The sequence below is a fragment of the Arachis ipaensis genome, chromosome B8 (assembly GCF_059453495.1).
Source record: "Arachis ipaensis isolate K30076 ecotype BB chromosome B8, ASM5945349v1, whole genome shotgun sequence".
NCBI lineage: Eukaryota > Viridiplantae > Streptophyta > Magnoliopsida > Fabales > Fabaceae > Arachis > Arachis ipaensis.
In genome coordinates, this window is record NC_142443.1 from 123,229,622 (window position 1) to 123,238,976 (window position 9,355).

A 9,355-nucleotide genomic window follows, 5' to 3' on the forward strand; every position below is an offset into this window, starting at 1 on the left:
AGTTCTGGTTATTGCATGTGGCGATTAAAGTTGCCGCTGTTGTTGCAAAAGTAGTATAGAGCTATGGTTGGGCTGCTGCTGTTGCAGGCCAAAAGAATAAGGGTCCTGACGCGGTTTGTGGTTTACAAGTTTTGACTATTCGAGGTAGGAGATTTTCTTAAAACATAATTTTATATTATAAAATTGTTATAAATCAATATTGATGCAAAAATATATATTTGGTCATTATGTGAGTCTTATAGATTGACTGAGTTGTTTTGGATAAATGGTGTGCGAAATTTTACACTCGCACAACTGAACCGGCAAGTGCACCGGGTCGTCTAAGTAATACCTCAGGTGAGTGAGGGTCGAATCCCACGAGAATTGTCGAATTGAGCAATCTGTGGTTATCCTACAGATCTTAGTTAGGTGAATAGAAGGATAGTAGTTGTTTGTTGTAGGCACATAAACAAGCAATAACAATTGAACGTAGAGACAGTAATTAGCAGTAGTTAAGGCTTCGGAGATGCTTCTCTTGAGTCAACACGTCATACTTTCTATTTCAACGATGAATGATTCCTTCAATAGCAAGGCTGTAAGTGATTAAGCCATGAGTTGTGGTCATTAATCTCCTCAGGTCCAAACCAAACATCCGAACAAACTAGATCAATCTGGGAGAGGGTGAAGCGCGCGCAAGTCAATCCCTTTGGTGATCCTACTCAAAATGCCACAGACAAGGTCGAATCTTCCAGATCAGATACTGCTTCTCTTTATGGTTCTAGCCCTTAGAGCCACAGGAACCTCAATTGCCCCTGACTAACGGGGTTATATGTCACATACCCAATTAATCCAGATAATTCTGTTAGAACCCCCGTGATGCATCCTCAAGCTGTAGCTCAATACTATCCGGGTCAGGACTCGTAAGAACTCATGTAGAATCGAGATTCATAAAGATGAAGAACGATAGTGCATCATAGAATAGAATCACACATTGATTGAAATAGAAAAGTACTTGTATTAATCCACAGGAATCAGCAGAGCTCCTAACCTTAACCTAGGAGGTTTAGTTGCTCATACTGTACAAAGGGTTCATACGTTCAAAAGTGGTGAAGATTAAAAGTCTAAAGATTGAACCCCCAAACAATGGTGATCTTTCTTCTATATATACTAATCTAATAATTAAGAATAATAAAAATGAAGTAAACTAAATAAAATGATGCGAAAATCAACTTCTGGACCCACTTGGTGAGTGCTTGGGCTGAACTTGGCTTCTAACTTGAGGGAGTGGGCATCCAACGCCTAATAGGGTGTAGATATGATATTTCCTTGCTCCCTTTGTGGTGTTGAACACGAGTATTGGGCGTTCAATGCTAGCTTCTGTCTCCTTGGGGCATTGAACGCCAGAAAGGGGATAGTTTGGGTGTTCAATGCCCGTTTTAGGCCTTCATTTCCAAAGAAAAGTATAAGCCATTATATATTTCTAGAAGGTTCTGGAAGTTAGCTTTCCAACGCCATTGAGAACGCGTCATTTAAACCTCTGTAGCTTCAGAAACATTCGTTTGAATGCACGGAGGTCAGATCCTAACAGCATCTGCTACGCTTTCCTTGACTCTGAATCCGGCTTTGTCAAAACTTTGCCAAAATCATCCAAAACTCACCTAAAATCATGAGAAAAACATAAAATCTCAAACTAGCATCCAAAAAGTAATTTTTGCATTAAAACCTACTAAAACATAATAAAATAGATTGAAAACAATACAAAAATGACACCAAAAAGCGTATAAAATATCCGCTCATCAGAACACCAAACTTAAACTGTTGCTTGTCCTCAAGCAACCAAAAACAAGTAGGACTAAAGAAGAGAGAGATAACAAGTTTTCAAGTTTTTCAATGAAGCTTAGTTCCAAATGATGAGCGGGGCTAATAACTCTTTACTTTTGAACAGTTTTGGCATTTCACTTTCCTTTGAAACTCAGAAGTAATGGCTTCTTTTGGAACTAGAATCCGGATAATATTATCGATTCTCTTAGGTTAGCTTTTCTTGATTCTTGAACACAGCTTCTTTTGGTGCTTTGCACCTTTGAGCCTAGCCGTGACTCTAAGCGTTTTGTTTTCCTGTATTACCACCGGATACATAAATGCCACAGACACTTAACTAGGGGAACCCTTTGGATTTGACTTTAGCTTTGCTTAAAGTCCCAGCCAGTGGTGTCCAGAGTTATTAAGCATACTCTTTTGCTTTGGATCATGACTTTAACTGCTCAGTCTCAAGCTTTTCACTTGACACCTTCACACCACAAGCATTTAGTTAGGGATAGCAACTCATTTGAGCTTTTGAGGTTGATTTTTAACCCTCCTAACTATTGATGCTCAAAGCCTTGGATCCTTGCTCTTTTGATTTTTCTTTTATGAGCATTCTTTTTCTTTTTCTTTTTCTTTATTATTTTTTTTATTTTTCTTTTTCTGTTGCTTTTTCTTGCTTCAAGGATCAATATTTTTTTATTTTTCAGAGAGTCAATAATATTTTTCTAAATCCTCTGTTCTTTCAAGAATCAATATTCTCAATTCCTACATCAAATATGCACTATTCAGTCATACATTCAGAAAGTAAATGCAAGGCCACCACATCAAAACAATGGGAATAATTCCTGATAAACTTAAAATTCATGCATCTCACTGTTTCTTTTTCAAATAAATTTTCCTTTTAAGCATGGTGGTAATACAATGGGTATTTTATAACACAAATAAAACATAAAATAAAACTGGAAAGAGACTACTTGTGATCATGACTTAGAAAAGAAAACCGACAGTAAACTAAAAGAACAGTGAAAACAGAAATAAAATAGAGAGGTATGATGGGACTCAACAACCTTAGTGGTAGCAACTGCTGCTTCCCCTTGAGAGTTCAATGGAGCGTTTGATCTCCTCTATCTCACGCCCTTGCCTCTGCTGCTCCTTGATAAACCCCAATTTTGTGGTTTATCTTGTGTAGAATTTGGGGGATTTTATCAATATTTTCCACATTTATTCATATAAATCGCATAGTTTTGTGTTTTCTTCCTCATTTCGCTTCATGGTTGAAAATATGCTTCTTTTGCCTTAAAATGATATATTTTAATCCTCTTCTATTACCATTCGATGCCGTGATGTATTTGTTGAGTGAATTTAGGATTTATAGGGCAAGGATAGCTTAGAAGATGGAAGGGAAGCATGCACAAGTGGAAGGAACATGAAAAATTGAGCTTTGCAGAATTGGCTGCGACGCGCACGCGTGGGTGCGAAAGGCTAGGAATGGCGCGCGAGAGTTGACGCATTCGCGTGGATTGGCGAAACTCCCAGCGACGCGTACTCGTCGATCGCGGATTTTGAAACCTCTGGTACAAAAATCAGAGAGTTGTGCAAGTTCTATGCTGCCTTTGTGCTCAACGCACAACTGTTTTCACGCGTGCGCGTCCCTTGACGCGTACGCGTCCTCTCCCCTTTCTGCTACCCACGCCTATGCGTGGGCAACGCTTTCACGTCATTACTCTTTTCTAGTCATCCACGCGGCGCACGCGTCGAGTCCCCGACGCATTTGTCTGCAGTGCGCCCTGTTTTCAATCCTTTCTTTAATCTTCTTCTTTTACTCCTTCCTCCTCTCTTCTCCACTCTTCCTACCACCTTGTCTCCGCCCACTACCAAGGCGACTTCATCCACCGGCAATCCCAATTTCTCCAAAGTACATATTCTCCGGCCGGCCTTGGCTTCACAGGTCGAGTCTAGAGTTTGGTATTTTATTTCCTTTGACATTCCGCTCTTATTATATATCTATAGGTCTTTACGTTTCTTCCTATCCAAGTTTTCCGTTTACGTGAGTGTTGCGCTTTTCGTTTTGGGATTTTTGTTTAAGCTTTCCTTCAAGACTCTTCAATTATTAAATTCTTTCAACTATTATTATGTATATATTTTATTTTAGAGATCGTAATACCACACCATCTTTGTTTTACAGCTTAAGCATAAAACTCTGTGTGGTAGAGTGTTACATTACCAATATTGCAGATTCAACAACCACATTGAGATACCCCCAGTTTAAAGTTAAAGTGCAAAATTTAAAAGAGGCTATAGATTTAACCCCTTTTTTAGGCCATAGAGAATATTCAAATACTTTATCCAATAACAAATAGATTATGATGTATTAAAATAATAAAAAATAAAAAAAATAAAAAAAGAAAGGAGATGAATGTAACAAGAAGAGTAACGAGTAAGAGTTTTATTAGGTAAACAATGTGGTGCGAACAATGTGAATAATGAGCTACACTCCAAGTCTACTAAAACAACAAATATTCCACCTCATTTATCCACCACAATCCTAGCCTCTCACCTTCTACCTTCTCTCCTTTTACTGCTGCCGCTTTACTCCCCTTCCTGTCGCCCCGTCACCAATGCACCTCACTGCCGCCATCGTCGTCTAAAGAAGCAACGCGTACGTCGCACCTTTCTTCTCCCCTGCGCTGCGCCTCCCTTGTGCTCCTTACAACCGACGCTGTTGCACCTTCTTATCCCATGCGTCGCATCGCCGCTGTTCTCCCTGCAAGCGACGTTGTTGTTACGCATCTTCTTCTCCCATCCGTGATGTCGCACCATCGCCGAGTCAGAGGTCTTGTTTTGCTGGTGCTCTAACGCTGCACCTCTGCCCTTGCTTCCATGCCATTGTGTCGTGTCTTCGCCACTTCCATCGCGAACTGCTTTGATTCGTTCATCCAAATGGTATGACTCAAATAAATATCCACATCTTGGTGAAAAGAATCATCCATATATATAGTAAAATGGACATCCTGCAGAACATGTGCATGCAGAATCAAGTAAAATACCAATGCTATATATGCCCAAATAAACATCCACTTTAAAATGAAAAGAACAATTCGCAAACATAGTAAAATGAGCATCCAACTTAGTTAATAAAAAATAAGTAACGAGGCAGCAGTTATGAGGGCATCAGGATTGCGTACAGCAACGATAGCAACGGTACAAAATTGCGAGATAGCAGTTATGGTAAAAATAAAAATAAAAAATATTTAAAATTATGATTAAATTTAAGTAGTTCAAAATTTAATTTTTAAAATTACAATTAACTTTTTTTTTACTTATTATTTACATTGTTAAAAAAAACCCGTTATTTCCTATACTTTTTCAATGAGTAATGATTAATGAGCAATGACTTGCTTCAGCAGACAACCAGCCTATGAGCCTATTGTGTAAGTATGCACCGTTGCACCCTCATAGTATACTTTTTCTTTTGTATTTTTTAAGCAATTTCAACTTTTACTGAATATATTTTTAATTATTTTATGAGTAAATATAAGGTAAAATTAAAAAATTTAAAAATAAAAATATATCTTAAAAATTATTTTTAATAGATAAAAATATTAAGGTTTAATTATTCTATTGGTTCCTATATGTTTGTTAAATTTTTAATTAGGTTCCTATACTTTTTTCTTTTTAATTGGGTCCTTGTATCAATTTTTTTTTAATTAGGTCTTTTTTTATAGTAATTGACTTAATTGTATAGGAACTCAGCTAAAAAAAATTGGTGTTAGGACTCAAATAAAAAAGAAAAAAAAATATAAGGACTCATTTAAAAAAAAAATTTAGTACAAAGACTCAATTAAAAGAAAAAAAAATATAGATACCTAATTAAAAATTCTATAAAATTATAAAAACCAACAAAATAATTAAAGTATTAAACTAAATATTAAATTATTAGTAAATATTTAATATTTATGAATCTTTAATATATATTTTTATCTATTAAAAATACTTTTTAAAATGTACATTGATATTTACGAATCTTAATATATATTTTTGTCTACTACAAATTTTGTGTGTATTTCTATCTATTTACTCTTATTTTATTTAAAATTTGTTATATCGATTATTTTTTTATTATATTTAACTTTCATCATAGATTTATAATTTACCGTACTAATAATCATTTGTTTTTTTTTTTCTTTTTGATTTAAATTTGTAGTACTTGGATATTGTATCTTCTAGCCTTCTAGGTAAACGCAGTGATGATTAATTAATGAATAAGTTTATAGGATGTTAAACTTTTGGACAAAAAAATTAGATTATTGACTAAAAGTGTTGGCTAATAAAAATTAAAATTATTATTTCTTAAACTTTTTTCTTAATTAATTTTATTACTAGATATGACTATCAAATTTTGGCAACACGTAGATAATATAGCTACAGTTAATTATAAGGTTACATTTATATTATTATTTTTTAATTTTAAGAAGTGTTAATCAATCTAAAAAATACTACCAAAGAGTAAAAGCCATATCACCTTTTTTTTTTTTTTAATCAACTTCTTAATTGAATATGGGGAGTCTATACCATTTAAACTATTACTCGTTGGAAGTTCAAGCGTTTGTTATTATAGCAGTTTATTAAACATTCACCGAAATTCGGTATATGTTGAAAAATTTTCGACACTTAAATAAAAAAGACTAAGTAAAGAGGTTGAAAGAAATCATAATAAAATTAAAATTTGTGATATTTCTTTCTTCAACTTTTTAGATTTAATTGCAATTTGTATTTTAAAATAGTAGATAAATATGATTTCTAAATTTTTGGGGTTTACTTGCAAGCCCTTAGGTAGCGTTTGTTTTCGGAGACAGGACACGGAGACAACATTTGTTTAAAAAGTGTTTGAAAGTAGAGACATGGATAGTGGATATATTGTTTCCGAGACAGTTTTTTATACTTTTGTGTCCACTCTTTCACGAAGGACAATGATGGACACGGACAATTTTATAAATTTTGTTTTCCTTTTCCCCTTCTTATTTTTCTTATTGCGTTGTTCAGAGATACTTTTTTCTTCCTGTTCTTTCTCTATCTCTTTCTTTTTCAGGTACTCTCTTTTCTGTAGAATTTTTTATTGGGGGTAGATAATTCTTTTCTTTTTATCGTTTTACTTTAATACCATTTTAATTTTATATTATATTATTTGATTTGTAATAAAAATAATAACAAAAATAATTAATCTTTAAACTTTTAAAAGATAAATATTATCAAAAGTAAAATTGATCTTTTAAAATATTAAAAAATAATTTATAAATTATAATTGATTTTATATAATTTAAAGAAAAATCAATTTTTTATAAAGAAAAATAAGTTTTTAGATAAAAAAATAGTTTTTTTAATAAAAATAAATTTTTATATGCAAAAACTAATTGTTTTTCATATAAAAATGGATTTTTTAAATTAATTTTTTATTTAAAATTAATTTGTCTTATTAACTTAAACAAAATTTGTTATTAATCAAAATCAAATTTATTTTTGTTAATCTTAACCATATGTATTCTTACATATTAATAATAAATTTTAAAATAAAATAATTATATTTATAAATTCTATTTTAATATAAATACTAATATATTTTTTTATTAAAATTTTTTGCCTCTTCAAATATTTTTTTCAAGTTCCGTCTGTACTCCTACATACTATCATTTTTTATTAAATTAATTTGTATTGATGTAGAAAATTTGAAATCACAGGGCTATTTTAGTTATTTCATATAATATTTTAGTCTTATCCATGTGTATCCAAATATAATACTAGACATTACATTAGTGTCTTGTCCATCGTATTCAAACACAATACACAAAAGATAATTTTTAGTGTCTTCGTCCTATTGTCTCCGTTTCAGTGTCATGTTCTGTACTGTCTCTAAAAACAAAGAAATTATTAGTATAAGTACTTTTTCACATTTATTTTAAGTTGTTTTCTATTTCAAGTGGTGTAAAAAATATTAGTATGTAGTTTAATAGTTTAAAGTTCGTCTATAAGTTCAAAAAAAAAAAAATTGAAGTACGTTTCTTTTAGGTAAATTTTTATCATTGATTTTATTACTTAATTCATTATATATTCTTAGAGCAATTCTAATAGAATATTTTTGGAGTATCATTTTTGATGTTTATAAGAGATAAATTAATTTAAAATTAAAATTTGTATTAAAATTAAAAGATAAAATAAAATTGGTCTAAATTTAAAAGGATAATATTATCTTAATTAATAACTAATAAAATTTTACTATTTGTATAATTAATTAATTATCTTGATAGAATAACAAAAAATAATATATTTAAATTGAATTGAGACAAAATATTAAAATGAAAAATATTATATTTAGACTCAAATAATTATTTGACATAGGATCTCATAAATATTAATGTGATGTTTTATAAGATCTAAAATAAAATAAAATAAAAATTAAAATTAAAATTAGTATTGGAATTGCTGTTGAGTACATTTGTGCCTATGGACAATTCGACAAACATGTTTTGAGGCGTTTGGTAACAAATACACCTTTTTTAGGTTATATACCTATTTAGTTTCCAATTAGCTACTTAGAAAAATATTATCAATCACGCTAGAGAGTGAATGGAGTATCTGTACAATGTGTATAATAGACTATTTATTTGGTCTAATATGAGTTAAAAATGAACATTCAGAATAAAATATTACTAATTTATCAAATACAATACACCCATATTATCCAGAATAACCATACGGGTACCAGGATAATAAACATCTGATATCATATTGAATCGAACACAATATAACCTATTGTACACATTATACAGATATTCCATTGGCTCCCTATATTTCTCAAATATTATTTAGTCCTTTAGAAAATGAACAAACTTTAATAGTGAATTAATGAAATTTTTAACTTTATGTTTATTCTTTATTGATCATCAAATTTTAATTGGACGCGATATATAATATTAAAGTTTAGATCTCGTTTCGTTATGGAATAATTCGTTAATATATTAGTAGTTTTTATATTTTTAAAATTGAGTCATTTATAGAAATTAATAGGGACATAAAAAATGTTGTATAAAAATTAATTGAGTTATGTTATGTGTACACTAAAATCAGCTATTAAAGTTAGCCATCAATATAAAATATATGTTAGAATATAAATACATATTGAAAATAAATTAAATCATACATGTATTATATACAAATACATTAGTGACTAATTTTAGTGGCTAATTTTAGTATACAAATAGTATTTTTTAAATTTTAATTATCATATATATATATATATATAATTTTTTTATTTAAATAATTGGTCATCATAACAACTAAACATGTCATTGTAGAAAATCAAACCTACAATAATAGAAAAATTAAACTTGTTTACAGTAGTATAATAAAAAGATTTAAAATTTAAAATATATATTTTTATACATAAATATTTTAGTTAGTAGCTGATTTTTAATGTATATATAATATAATTGTAGTTTCACAATGAGTAAAAATTAGCGATTAAATTTACCAACTCTAGCATCATAATTTGATAATACAAATAAAAAAAAATAAGTCT